Source organism: Panthera uncia (genome assembly GCF_023721935.1).
Source record: "Panthera uncia isolate 11264 chromosome A1 unlocalized genomic scaffold, Puncia_PCG_1.0 HiC_scaffold_16, whole genome shotgun sequence".
Lineage (NCBI taxonomy): Eukaryota > Metazoa > Chordata > Mammalia > Carnivora > Felidae > Panthera > Panthera uncia.
Genome location: NW_026057576.1, coordinates 62153587 through 62168678, shown reverse-complemented (window position 1 = coordinate 62168678; position 15092 = coordinate 62153587). Strand labels below are relative to the sequence as shown.

At 34.6% G+C, this 15092-nt stretch overlaps 1 long non-coding RNA gene across 1 annotated transcript in view; it reads right to left on the bottom strand.

Annotated features, from left to right (window-relative positions):
• LOC125933905 (uncharacterized) overlaps positions 1-14253 on the bottom strand; it is a 160991-nt gene extending 146738 nt beyond the window's left edge. Inside the window, exons 1-2 of the long non-coding RNA XR_007461152.1 lie at positions 13764-14253; positions 12727-12762 (exon numbers count right to left, since the gene is read on the bottom strand). This is a non-coding gene — a long non-coding RNA (uncharacterized LOC125933905). The remainder of the gene's footprint in view (positions 1-12726; positions 12763-13763) is intronic.
• Positions 14254-15092: the final 839 nt, after the last annotated feature.

Here is a 15092-nt window from a genome sequence, read left to right as displayed (position 1 = left end):
AAACACCTAAGTGTGAGACCTGAAACCATACAATTTCTAGAAGAGAGCACAGGGAGTAATTTCTCTGACATTTGCCGAAGTCATGTTTGTTTGTTTGTTTGTTTTTGTTTTTGTTGTTAAAATATGTGTCCTGAGGCAAAGGAAAAACAAAAACAAAAACAAAAAATTAGTGGGACTATACCAAAGTAAAAGCCTTTGAACAGCAAAGGAAATAATCAGTAAAATAAAAAAACCTACTACATGGGAGAAGAGATCTGCAATTGTATATCCAATAAGAAGTTAATATCCAAAATATACAAAGGCCTTATATAACTCAACACACACACAAAAAAAACCCGCAAACAATCCAATTAAAAAATGGGCAGAAGACATGAATAGACCACAGACACATGAAAAGATGATCAATGTCACTAATCAACAGGAAATTGCAAATCAAAACCACAAGATACCACCTCACACCAATAAGAATGGTTAAGAACAAAAGCATAAGAAACAAGTGTTGGTGAGGAGAGAAAGGAACCTTCATGTAGTGTTGGGAATGCAAGCAGGTCACTGTGGAAATAGTATGGAGGTTCCTCAAAAGTTAAAAATAAAACTACCATATAATCCAGTAACTCCACTACTGGGTATTTTCCCAAGAATACAAAAACACTAATTTGACATGTTATGTGTACCCCTATGTTTATTGTAGAATTATTTATAATAGCCAAATCATGGAAGTAGCCCAAGTGTCCACTGATAAATGAACGGATAGAGAATATATGGTATGTGTATGTATGTATGTGTATATATATATATATATATATATATATATATACACACACACATATACATGTGTGTGTATGTTATGTAATACATATAATGTAATATTAATCAGCCATTAAAAATAATGAAAAACATTGCCATTTCCAACAATGTGAATCGATCTATAGAGTATAATGCTAAGTGAAATAAGTCAGACAGAGAGAGAGAAATAGCCTAAGATTTCATTCATATCTGGAAATTAAGAAACAAAACAAATGAAGGGTGCCTGGGTGACTCAGTCAGTTAAGCATCCGACTCTTGACTTTGGCTCAGGTCATGATCTCATCCTTTGTGAGACAAAACAAATGAATGAGGAAAAAAGGCCCAAAAAACCCCTCTTAAATATAGAGAACTGGGGGCGCCTGGGTGGCGCAGTCGGTTAAGCGTCCGACTTCAGCCAGGTCACGATCTCGTGGTCCGTGAGTTCGAGCCCCGCGTCGGGCTCTGTGCTGACAGCTCAGAGCCTGGAGCCTGTTTCAGATTCTGTGTCTCCCTCTCTCTCTGCCCCTCCCCCATTCATGCTCTGTCTCTCTCTGTCCCAAAAATAAATAAAAAACGTTGAAAAAAAAATTAAAAAAAAAAAATATAGAGAGAACTGGTGATTACCAGAAGGGAAGTGGGTGGGAAGATGGATAAAATAGGTGAAGAGGTTAAGCACAGTGAAGAGCACTGAGTAATGTATAAAATTCAGGTGTAGTATATTGAACACTTATAACTAATATGACACTGTATATTATTTATGTTGGAAACAAGAACAGATTTTTATTGTTTTTATTCTGCCTCTAACCCCCACCATACATTATCACAGTCTTCCCAAAACTACTTACTTTCTTTGCCAATTAGTAGGTTGCCCTTTACAAGATAACTCTTCAAATTCAAGAAATCTTTCTTGATATGAATATTATAATTATAAACCACATCATCAATATCCATTTATATAAATAATTTGTTGTCTAATTCTATTTTACAGCACTTTTTCTTTACCTTTCTTAGGACCTTTATTTATTTATTTTTTTTTCTAATTTTCAAAAGGTTAAAATATCCCTCCTGGAATTTTCCTTGTATAAAGTCTAATACTTTTTCCTTTCTAAATAATTTGTTCTATTTGTCTGGAAACTTGAAAAACTTACTCTCAATTTAAGTCATTTTCCTATGCCATGTCAAGGTGATTTTATTTTTCTCTTTTTTCTCACCAGGATCTCAATGACATCTTTTAATCTGAATACTCAAGCCTTTTCTTCTATTATTCTTTGGTTCTTTTTTTTTTAATTTCTTTTTAACATTTATTTTTATTTTTGAGACAGAGAGAGACAGAGCATGAACAGGGGAGGGTCAGAGAGAGAGGTAAACACAGAATCTGAAACAGGCTCCAGGCTCTGAGCTGTCAGCACAGAGCCCGACACGGGGCTCGAACCCACGGACCGCAAGATCATGACCTGAGCTGAAGTCGGAGGCTTAACCGACTGAGCCACCCAGGCGCCCCTATTCTTTGGTTCTTAATCTCGCCCATCTATTTTCTTTTTTCTGAAATGGCCTATTATTTGCATTGTATTTGCATATTATTTATATTCATCGCCATGCTTCTTTCATATTTCTTTTCTCTATTTCATGATATATATTTTTTCTCTACTTCAAAATTAATTATCCAAAACAACTCTTGTGTTTTTCAGCTCTACTAAATTCTTACATTCTAGACATCTTGATCTTCAGTTCTAGAAAGTTTATTTTGATCTCTAATGGCATCACGCTGAGTTATTTTCTCCTTGGTTTTTAGTGTTTTCATTTTCCTCTTCTACCATTTGTACTCTGGTACTACTTCTACATTGTACTCTGTTCTAATGACTCTGATCTCTTTACCTCATGGGAGAGGATTACCAGCTCCCACATTGGTCAAATGGTTGGAATTTCTCCTGTAGTCATCACTAGAAGGTTGAGAATATATGGTGGTCTTTGTTCCAGTGGGTCTTTATAGAAAATGTGAACAATCTGGAACCCATCTCTGGAGTTATCTGAAGGAGGCTACCTTGTACTCAGTTCTCTCCAAGTGCAGGTGACAGAGGGTAGTAATCATAATATTCTGAAGCCCCAAACATTTCAGTGGCACTTGTGCTTTTGTTACCTCTCCTGAGACAGAAAAAAACCCCCTAAATATATGGTATTCATATTGTTCTACCCTGTCATCAACTTCCTCTAACACTGTCTACAAATTGTTATTATCATAATTACATTTCCATGTATATTAGGAGAAGAGAAAACAGTAAGGAATTGAAAGACTTAAAATATATATGTGTGTGTTGGGGTGCCTGGGTGGCTCATTCAGTTGAGTGTCAAACTCTTGATTTTGGCTCAGGTCATGATCTCAGGGTCATGGGATCAAGCCCTGTGTTGGACTCAGTGCTGAGCTTAGAGCCTGCTTGATACTCTCTCTTTCTCCCTCTTTCCTTCTCCCCTGCTTGTGTGCACTCTCTCTCTCTAAGTAAAAACATAATAAAATAAATTTAAAAATATATGTGGAAACTTATGGGTTCAGGACCAATATGTAAGGACTTTGGAAGTCATTATTACTAATAATCACAAGAAAAAAGTGCTGAACAAACTGAAAATCAACAAGTCTTAGATAATCCAAGAACTGAGGTCATAGCAAACCACTGTCCCTCAGACTGGAGAGACAGTCAGATACAGAGTAGCACAAGTTGTTGGAACAGAAGCTCATGAGTAAAATTTCCCTGACAACTATTACTGGGATAGGAAACCTAACTGTAATTAATAAATTGATGGAGGCTCAGTGGAGACAAGAATGGGAGTTAAAAACTCCATGGGATCTTAGTGTTAAAGCACAATCACACTTTTGTGAATTTTCCCTCCAGGAGCCCTATCAGGTGTTCACAATGAAGACCATAGAAAAAACATCCTTAATCTTCTGATGGAGGAAGGGGGAAAGTAGCCAGTGTGAAATAAATTCAGACGATTCTGTTGTTTTTAACAATGCCTTCAAACTATTTTACCATAGCCCAATGGCCTTTGGGAAAGAGAAATTCCCAATTCCAGCCAAACTTTGTAGATATCAATAAACTTTACAAAGTTTGTATGGAAAGGCAAAAGACTCAGAATAGTAAAAATTATATTGAGGGAGAAAGACAAAGATGGAGGACTGAGACCACCCAAATTCAAAACTTATTTTAAACCTACAGTAATTAATATAGTGTGTTGGTGTGCCTGGGTTCCTGGTTAATCATCTAACTCTTAATTTAGGCTTAGGTCATGACCTCACAGTTGGTGACATTGAGCCTGCTTGGAATTCTCTTCTTTCTCTCTGTTCCTGCCCCACTTGCACATGCTGACTCTCTCTCAAAATAAATAAACATTTTTTAAAAAAGACAGTGTGATATTGTAAAAGTGTAGATAAAAGATCAGTAGAACAGAATAGAGAGCCCAGAAGTAGACTCACACAAATAAAGTCAACTGAACTTGAAAAAGCAGCAAAGGCCATACAATGAAGAAAACATAGTTTATTCATCGAATGCTGCTGGAACAATTGGACATCCACAGCAAAAGGAAAATTGGATCTAAATGCAGATTTTATACCTTTCATAAAAACAACCCCAAAATGGATCATATATTCAAATGTAGAATGGGGAACTATAAAATTCCTAGAAAGCAACATAGGAGAAAATCTAGGTGAACTTCAGTTTGGCAATGCCTTTTTAGACAACACCAAAGTCACAGTCCATGAAAAAATAAAGTGGGCATCATTAAAATTTAAATTTAAAACTTCTGCTCTGTAGAAGACACTATTCACAGAATGAAATGACAAGCCATAGACTGGGAGAAAATATTTGAAAAACAGATATCTGTTAAAGATCAACATCTAAAAAATAAAACTTAAAACATGACAATAACACTTCAATTAAAAAATGGGGAAAAGGCCTGACCAGCTACATCACCAAAGAAGATACAGAGATAGAAAATATGCATATAAAAAGATACAAAACATCACTAGGGAATTGCAAGTTAGAGCAACAGTGAGATATCATTTCACATCTATTAGAATAGTTAGAATCTGGAACACTAACAACACCAAATGCTGATTCAGATTTGAAGCAACAGGCACTCTTCAATCATTTCTGGTGGGAATGTAAAGTGGTATAGCCACTTTGGAAAATAACTTGGCAATTTCTTACAAAACTAAATATACTCTTACTATATGACCCAGAAATTTTTCTTTTTGTATATGGCCATGTGAGTTGAAAACTATGTTCACACAACATTCCAGTGAATGTTTATAACAGTTTTATTCAAACTGCCAACACTTGGAAACAACCAAGATGTTCTCCAACCAATGCATAAACTGTGGTATGTTCATACAGTGGACTATTATTCATCAATAAAATGAAATGACCTATTAAGCTATCGACAGACATGGAAGAAACATAAATGCATATTGCTAAGTGAAAGAAGGCAATCTGAAAAGGCAAGTTACTGTTTGATTCCAAGTATATCATTCTGAAAAAGGTGAAACTATGAATACAGTAAAAAGACCAGTGATTACTAGGGCTCTGGAGCAAGGGAGGGAAGGATGAATAGGTGGAGAACAGATGTTTTATGGCAGTGAAACTATTCCTCATGGTGTGTGTGTGTGTGTGTGTGTGTGTGTGTGTGTGTGTATGTATCGATGTAAATTTGTTAAATCCCAGAGAATATAAAAAGAAGGAACCCTAATGTTACAGGGGACTTTAGTTAGTAATAATGTATTAATATTTGTTCATCAAGTATAATAAAGTATCACACTAATGCAAGATATTAATAGGGGAACCAATGGGTGGAGGGTGTTGAGGATATGGGGGGGTTTCTATTGTTTCAGCACGTAATGTAGCATTCCTACCAGAAATAATAAGAAACCATGTAATATATTCTCATCATCTTTATTCTATGAACAAGGAAGAAAACCACAGTAGCTATAATTAGTTTATATTTTTATTTCTGTGTCCTGGGATTCACTAAGTGAAAAATATTTCTAGCATACTTAATATGTAGACTTTAGCTAAGCCACATATGAATTGGAAATTATTTGGAGTTTACAGACTGGTTTGTTTTGAGATGGCCAACCATTTTAACAATTTTTAAACCAATTTAATAATTCAATATTTTTGCATACATAACTTATTACTACATATTATAGTGCCATACACTATAATAAATTGATTTGTGAAAAAGTATTGCAGGATGAATCAGAAGGTCTGGGCTCCAAGCCTATCTTTGATGTCATACTTTTATGACAAGAGCAATTCAAGCAGCATCTGAAATTATACCAATAAACCTCAACAAAAAAATAGTGATCTATCAGCTAATTGCAAAATCCCAGGTGATGAGTGTATAAAAATAAAATTCCTTGGTCATTTTAAGAGACTATTGAAAAACTTATGGTCTACAGAGGCTGTCCAGTAGAAAAATAAGACAAGCTGCGAATGTAACTTAAAATTTCCTAGTAGCTACATTTTAAAATGAGAAAAAAATATGTAAAATTAATTTTAAAGGTAAAATTAATTTAACCCAATATATCCAAATATTATCATTACAACATAATAACGATATATCTTATACTTTTTTTTTTTACTGAATGTTTGAGAACATTTAGGTGTTCTTTATACTCACAGAACATTTGACTTTGTTACATTCCAAATGCTCAATAGACACATGTAGCTGGAGGCTACTACATTGAAAAACAAAGGTGGGAATAGAGATGGGAAAAACATGATAATTTTTGTGATGGTTGCACAGAATGGCAGAACACATTCTTAAATCATCTTAGGGAATTTAGAGAAAGTTTCATAGATCCCAACTGAATGAAAGGTAAAAGTCATGTGGAGATATGGCAGATATCCAAAGGAAGAACAGCCTGTAGGGGTACTCAAGCAGAGAGGGACACTCCAAGTGAAGAGAACAGAGTGACAAAAGGCATGTAGGCCATGAAGGGAGTGTTGCTGTGTAGGTGAATTGTGCGTGGAATGGGCAGAGGGTGCTGGAACTGAGCAAAGCACCAAACTGGGATGAGTACTGAATCCTGGGATGATGTTACAGAAAAAGCTTTTATAAGAGGGTTAGTGAACTGACTCTTTACCCTAGTGCTGCTTTTAACTAAATATGTGACCTGACTTAAGTCACTTAAACTCATCATCTCCAATTCCTAGTTTCTACAACTGTAAAATCAAGGAATTGAACTAATCTCTAACTTTTTTTCCCAATTAAAAACACAATATGCAAAAATTGTAAAGCATGAATTAAAATGGCTTGAGATTTAAGTATATTCAGAAATGACAAAGTTGGTATTTAGAAGGTAGAGTGGTATAATTATGTAACCTGGCTATTTAAGCTTATTCTGGGAAAACATTGAGGTAGAGATTGAATTTTAAAATAGTAGCAGCCAACGCTATATTCTATAAGTGTCAACATTTAATTTTTTACCCCCCTCCTTTTCCTGGAAAAGGAAACTATTTTTGTTTAGTCAATTGTGAGATATTCTCTTGTTTTTCGTGCTGAATGGTTTCTGAAGTTTTAAGCCCACAGCATCTTGAGTATTTTGCTTAAGTACATTCTTTAGAAGTAAAGTTGGACATGATATATTGGCTGATTCATAGTGAATCAAGGAAAAACTCACATATAATTTCTATGTCTATTTCAGTACATTCAAGATCAGTTAATATTAAAATTATAAAACTATAGAAATTTATAAGAAATTAACAAGGTGGGATCTGAGCGAATTATAATCACCTGTGGCCTGACATGCTACATCAAAAAAGATATACCTTTCAATATTTTCTAAAGCCACCTGGATGAGAAACAAACTACCTTTGGCTTTACAGTGATTTAAAAAAATCTATTTGTTTTTACAAATAAATATCTACAGCAAACAGGGCACTAAGAAACAAGCTATGTATGAGGCACATAGTTCTAAAGAGTAACATACCAGAAATTATCTTGTATTCTATGCTACTTTCTTAGAAAACTTTAGTCCAAAAAGTTAAATTAGACCATGAAAAAAAAAAATACCAAGAATCATTGAATAAACTTAAAAACCCACAAAAAGTGAAAATGTAAAGCACTAGCAAAAACACTCATATTTTTATTTGAAATATGAAAATAGATTGAGTCAACGAGTTGCAGACAGGAAAATACCTATTAGAGAAGGTGGAGGTACAGAGGAGAGTGGTAGTTAAAAGACCAATATGATATGGTAATGACAAAGGACGGACAAGGCAATTCTCAAGGAGGCAGCTGTATAAAGAAGACCATCTTCAATGAAGTCTTGAAAATGAATGGAGAGTCAGCAGAATCCATTAAGAACATGTTTCTTTTCACAAGCGAGAAGGTGGGTAGCAGAATTCTGCACAGTAAATGAAGCCTGAAGAAGTGTCTACTGAATTGAGAATCCATAAAGAAGACAGTTGATAATAAAGAGATGGATTGCTTGGGATTTCTGCCAAGATTGAGTGGGGCCACTTGTAACATTATTATGGAGGTTGTGAGGCATAATAGGAATTCAAAGGTAGACACCCACACACAAACTGCTTGGAAAGGAGGCTCTCAATTTCTGGGAGGTCTGTGATGAGGCAAAGGGAAAAGCATTGTGAACAACAGCAACATCTGGCCTGAAAGGAGAAAGGGAGGAAGTAGAATTTTGTTTACATTAAGTGAGAGCTCTGCGTACAGAGACCAACATCTGGCTTTGGTTACATTTATCTGAACATAGTGAAAATGTTTGAATTAACCAAAAAAAGATTAGACTAAATTTCATAGTGTTTACACAGCAGAACACATGACAAAACAGATACATGGCAAAAATGTCTGTTTATGCACACATTTCAAAGAGCAGGGATGTGTCACCCCAAGCTACATTATCTTAGTGTGGTTGACACAAAACAGGGTTCCACATAAACTCCTAATGATGGCCATTACAAACTGTGTTAAGCCAAGGTGGTTTAAACATAGATATCCCATGTCCTTTGTTTATCCCTATAATAAAGAGAGTTTGAATGCATTTCTGCCATGATTAAGAGAAAACATAGGTTAGGAAGCATATTTATATATTATTTTCCTACTATCAATAACATTTCAAGTGACATTCTTATCCCTAGGAATGATGGCTCTCACAAGTCCTCCCACCCCTTCTGTCCAAAGATAAATGCATTTGGTGCTTTGATTTGTTAGCATATTCAGAACAGAATATTTCTCTTTATAGAAGTAATCTCAATTTTTCTTGGCCATATTAATTGGGTCATAGAAATCTCATAGACCACCAGTAATATATGCTTTTTACAGCTCTGCCTTGTTTTGGAATCTGATCTTCTGCTCCTGTCATCACAACATCTGATTTGAACCAGGACAAGGACAAGTGATATGTGCTGGGGAATGAGCTGTGATTACATATCAAGAAAGAAAGTGTGTGTGGTCAGCTACAAGAATAAGCAGTTAAACTTTGGAAGTCTTTATCATTTATTAGGAAATAGTCCAGAAGTCCTGGTTCTGAAAAGAAACAAGTGGGTTGAAGGGTGGCAAGAACAAATACAAACATTTTTTTTTCAATTACTTAAATGGATCATCTGTAGATAGAAGGCGAAGCACAAGTGCATTGACTTCCCATATAGTAGACAGGATCTAGCCAAGTAGAGCAAAGGTGTTTTTAGTTCAGCTTGTATCACGTGCCACAGTTTCAGGACATCATAATGGCAAGAGTGACTGATTAAATGCATTTAATATCAAACCTGAAATGACAGAGCATGCAGATAAGAGCATCACCTTTTTGAGTACTCTACAGATTCCTCTCTCCTGGACCTCTGCCTCTAGCCTCCATGTCATAGAATAATGTGACTTTTGACAGGGACTAGAAGGCTTGGCCCAGGGCAACATTCAGGACATTCCATCAGTTCAGGGAGGTACAGCCTGATACTAGCCAGTTCCTCCAGGAAATTCTCGTTATCTAACACATGACCTGCCCCTTAAAAATTTGGTGGGAATGGTTAATTGGATGCATCATTATTTGAAAAAGAATATGACGTCAATATGACATCATAAATTATACTTTCAGGTTATATTAGGAGTAAATCATTAACAACAGTATAAAACAAAAACAACTTCTTTCTATTTAAAATCAAAATTTTTCTTAGATTCTGTTTCATAATTCAGGGGAAAACTCTAATTTGATCATTTCTAAGGTGTTTAGTTTGAAGCAATGCTCAATTTTTGTTAGCATTTAAAATAAAAATTTGAACCATGCAATGTTTTTATTTTTTATATACTTTCATAGTACACTGGATTGTTAAAAGTAAGATATGTTCAAATAGATCTAACCTCAGTGAGGGTAATCTGTAAAGATAAATTGACCAGATATATTCTAGTCAATTCCTAGTATAGAGTTCCTTACATACTCATAAATTGATTTCTAGATTTGCAATTGTCAAACTAATGCCATCTATTTGCTTTAAAGATTTTGTGGTGGGGGGAGGTCAAAACTTTGCCCAACCCTGCTCAAGTCTGAAAGTGAATCATGTGTTTCGAAGCATTTTTGATTTAAAAGAAGGATAGATGTTTGGACAGTGTTTGGACAGTTTATGTCATTAGAACAGTATATTTACAGGAAGATTAAATTTCTAGGAAATAAATAGGTGCTAACATAGCTGTCATAAATGGAAAGAAAAATAAAACTGTACTTTTACAGCAAAAGGAGAGATAGATGATAGATGACAGATGATTGATAGATAGATGATAGACAGATATACAACTTAGTATCTAAATGCCAACTTTAGGAAGATTGATAAAAGTGTACATACTGTGGTCGAATTTATTAAGCAGACCTTTGTAAAACTCTGTTCAAGGTTTGACTTAAAACCCACTCTATAGTCTTACATATAAAGCTATTTTGACATTGCATTTGTGAAGATGTGGTCTGACAGGATACATTCCAATACCTATAAGCCACTAACTTCGCATTGTAAACATGTAAGAAAGTACATTGCTCTAACACAATGTAGAAGGCCAGTTTTATTTTTATGAAAAAATTGGTGGGCCTGATTTTTCTCCTGAGAGGCTTTTCCTAAAATTTCCTGAAGTACAAATTATATAGTTTGAATAAAATCTAAAAACAGAATCTGACTTATTTTTGAAAAGAAAATCTGATTCTGAAGAAGCAATGTTAATTTATTTCTGCATAATTTTGGAACTTTAACTTCTATGAAAACATTATTGATAGTTTAACTTATTTTTTCCATAATATGAAATTTTAACATGCAATAAAACAACACAAAATAAATCATATTTGAAGCTTTTTTAAAACGTATTCTTTCTTAACTTCCAACTCCATTTATGAAATACAAGGAAATTGTTAAATTAAGCCAGTCTTCTTACTTAAATGAGAGTAACAGGAAGGGGGAAAATAGATTTTTCCAGTGTGGTCTGTTATTCTTTAATTATCCTACTATAAAAGATTTTATCATATGATAGAATTTGATTTCAGACAAGATATACAGTATTCTGACCTCAAACTGACCTATTTTTTTTTTTTTTTTTTTTTTAGTTCTGGAAACAAATATGCAGTAAGAGCCTGAAGAAACTGAACTTAAAAGAATTCTCACAAGGCATGAAAAGACACATTGCCTATTACCTTCCACGTTAGCAACAGCCTGACTGAGAGGAAAGAAGGGGAAAAATAATAGAATAAAAAAGTTTTTTATAAGAATATTTCTTGTGGAACTAAGTACAACTTTTCTTTCTGTCTTAAAAACTAGAAAATGAAATTTACTTGGGGGGTGAGTGGAGAAGGCCTGTGGTGATTTTTCAGTGAATTTATGAAACTGAGAGATCACATCTGGCCAAGTGATCCATGGCCATAATACCAATATGGCCAAAATACTGAGGTGCTAGAAGTACAAATCATGATTTTCAGGAGCAAAAAATAATGAGGTACATTTGACTCCTTCCCAGGCTTGACTAGGGGTCTATGATTAAGTTAAGGATTTTCTCTTAGGAAAGAAAAATAAGGAACTGCATTTTGTCCAGCGAATTTTAAGTAGAAATTGTTAGAGAGTTAAGAATCTCTGTTTGGTCTAGTGAATCGGGATCAATGTGTATTTTATTCCTGTGACGGTAATGCTAAGTTAATATGCATCATACCATAATTGTTTGAATTATGAAAATTAATTACAGTCCTCGGTCCTAGGATTGGATGTTTCATATAGCAGGCTCTCATCCTCCCAACAGCTTTAAAGGTAGATATTATTATCTTATATTTTACAAAAGAGGAAATTAAGCTTCAGGTATGCTCAAAGGTACTTTGTTAATAAGTAGCAGAGCTGGGATTTGAACTCATTTCAAGTCTGTGCTATTGCCATTATGCCACATATCATCGAAGTACATATTTTTTGGCTATGTCCATTTATGTGAATTCAAAGTAAAAATACATAATGGGAAATATGAGCCATTTACTGAGTAGCAATTTTTATAATTTCTGCTGAGGAACAACTGTAAAATTGGTAAGTAATCAAAACTTTGCATTTAAAATACAAAAGACATTCCTGACTTCAGGCATTCCTAATCAAACTGGCTTTTCTTTGTGTAATTAAATCACCCTCTGGAATTACAGTCCTTATTTCTATTGAATCTCATCAACACTTCTTTGTTGTTGTTGCCATAAAGGACCTGCCTATATCTCGTTAATCTTTTTCCCTTAGTTTTACAATCCAAAAGAGGTTTGATGGAACGTTTTCCCTGTCATGTGTGGGACTTCTTACTGGAGCCCATGCATTTCTTAAGTTCTCTGGATACACCATTTTATATTAAGTGACTAAATGCATTTTTCTGGCAATGGGTCCCTTAGATTTTGTTGGATTACAAAGGAGTCCCTGACTGAAGAGAAAGATAAAAACTACTTACTGCCCTAGCAGAAGCTTGGTTCTTTCTTGATAGTGTCTATATAAATAAATGGGATGGAAAATACAATAATATTTAGTTGTACCCTGTCAAACAGAGGCAAAGCATTTTCCCTTTAAACCATACATGAACTACATGCCTTTCTTTTTTCGGGTCATTTAAAATAAGCTTACATCTTTAAAATAAAGAACAAAAAAACTCTGAGGACGAGACTTTTAAAAATTCTCTGGAACAATGCAGTGGCTTTCTAAAACTAGAAGAAAAGTTGAGATGAAGTCTATTTTATACTGGATATGCAGTCAAAACTTGTCTTAAAAAATAAGAAAAACAAAGGAAAGATAAATAAAATACAATTTAAAAAAATCAAAAGAAAGATAATAGTTTGGCGGTTTAAGTGTTTCTAATTAAAGATTCAGCTAGGTACCCAACTATGTCATCTAACTAACCATTTCCCAAACTTACCCTTGAACTGGATATTTAATGATACTTTTATAATGGAAATGACCCCTAAATAGGTCATATGAGTTTTTCCTTGCCTCATTAAACATGGAAGAGGTGACTGTTATGAGCCTCCTTGGTTTTTTTTTTCCATAAGGCAGTGACTTAATAGCATGTACGAATAAGGCATTTGCCTAATCCATCATACTGGAATGTTTTTTCCCTAGATAATGATGATCCCAATTGTATACACCCCTTTTATTACAAAAGAGTCCAGTCTATCACTTCCACAAAAGTTAGTTGCTTTCTAAGCCTAGCAGTTCAAAGTGGGCACAGGACAATCCTTTCCTGAGGACTTCAGCAAAGTTTGCAGTAAATGGAAAGGCACAGAGATGGTCTAAGCCTTGGGAACTTGGTAGAGTTTTTGAAACTAGCAATTATTTCTCTTCTCTGTTTCAATTAACCCAAAATGGTAGTCATACTTTGTTTAGACTATAAATTGATTTTGAACACAAATTTTTAAAAACTTGTGTTTTTTTTAACTGTGTCATTAAGAAATACTCATTTGTTAAACCTAGAAATAATAATAAAAAAAAAGTTACCTTTTTTTCTCATGGTCTTACTTTCTGTTCCAGAGTCTAAATTCTGCTCGTTTATGGAGTGGCATTTGGAACCATTATTCTGCATTATCAGTGGTTGCCATCTATGCAGTTTTTATGGACATCACATAGAGAGTAAAGGATAGGTTTTGGTTGTCTACTCTGTGCACCAGGAAGAATTTTTGGCATTACAATAGGTTCCCTTGTACACCTAGTTCTCCATATAATGGATGGTGGCATTCTGTTTCCATGGAGAAGGGGAAGCACTTTGAGAACATACATATCCTTTGACCCTTGTTAGATTCTTCCAATGCCTTTATCAAAGTCCTTCTCAACAGTAGTTTGGAAACAGTATGTATAGCACTTCAAATATCCAGAAAGGAAATCACTACACCAAGTGTAGATAGTCAGGTCCATTCTATGGATAGATGTGCAGACCCAGTCCTGCATTTTTCCTATGCTCTGCCTTAAGTTTGAGAACCCACTGGGCAGCTCATTCTTGATTTTACTGCAAGGTAACTTTTGATAGAGGAAAATAGTTGACACAAGCTTGTAGTCCTTTATAAATAAAAGTATAAGTACATTACATCTTTCATACTTCAGAACTTTCTCCCATGTAATCTTGTCATGTTTTTCCCTATGACCATGGCCACATTTGTTAGGCAACAGCTAAGAATGAATAAATAATTATTCTCTATAAGAAAGGTAGTAATGGATTTGGTTTCAAAATGTATTTGAATTTAAGTACATTATATAACATGAAACTTTTCCTTATTGTGTTCATCAGTCTTTATTTTTGACAATTACAAAGAAAAAATGCTGAGATTAATTATAAAGTTTCTGTCAATTATTTTAGCATAAGTTAAGCCAAAATGTTACCCATAAGAAATCAAATATGGCTCCATAAAAAATCAAATATTTTTAAAAAATATTTATTTATTTTTTGGGAGAGCACAAGTGGGGGAAGGGCAGAGAGAGAGGGACCAAGGATTTGAAGCAGGCTCTGCACTGAGAAGCTGACAGCAGTGAGCCTGATGTGGGGCTCGAACTCACCAACCACGAGATCATGACCTGAGCCCAAGTTGGAGGCTCAACTGACTGAGCCTCTCAGGTGCTTCCCAAAATCAAATATTTTAAAGGCAGGACCCTTAAAATAAAATCAATTATTGCTTTATTTCCACAACGTTTCCAAATGCCTCTGGTTATCTTGTTTGCCAAATCCTCTTTAAATCATTATTTTCTCAGCATAGTTTATTTAATGCACTGGTTACTGCTATATTCATGACAAATAAATGTAAAGTAAAGGGCAGCATTCCAATGGCATCTCAGGGC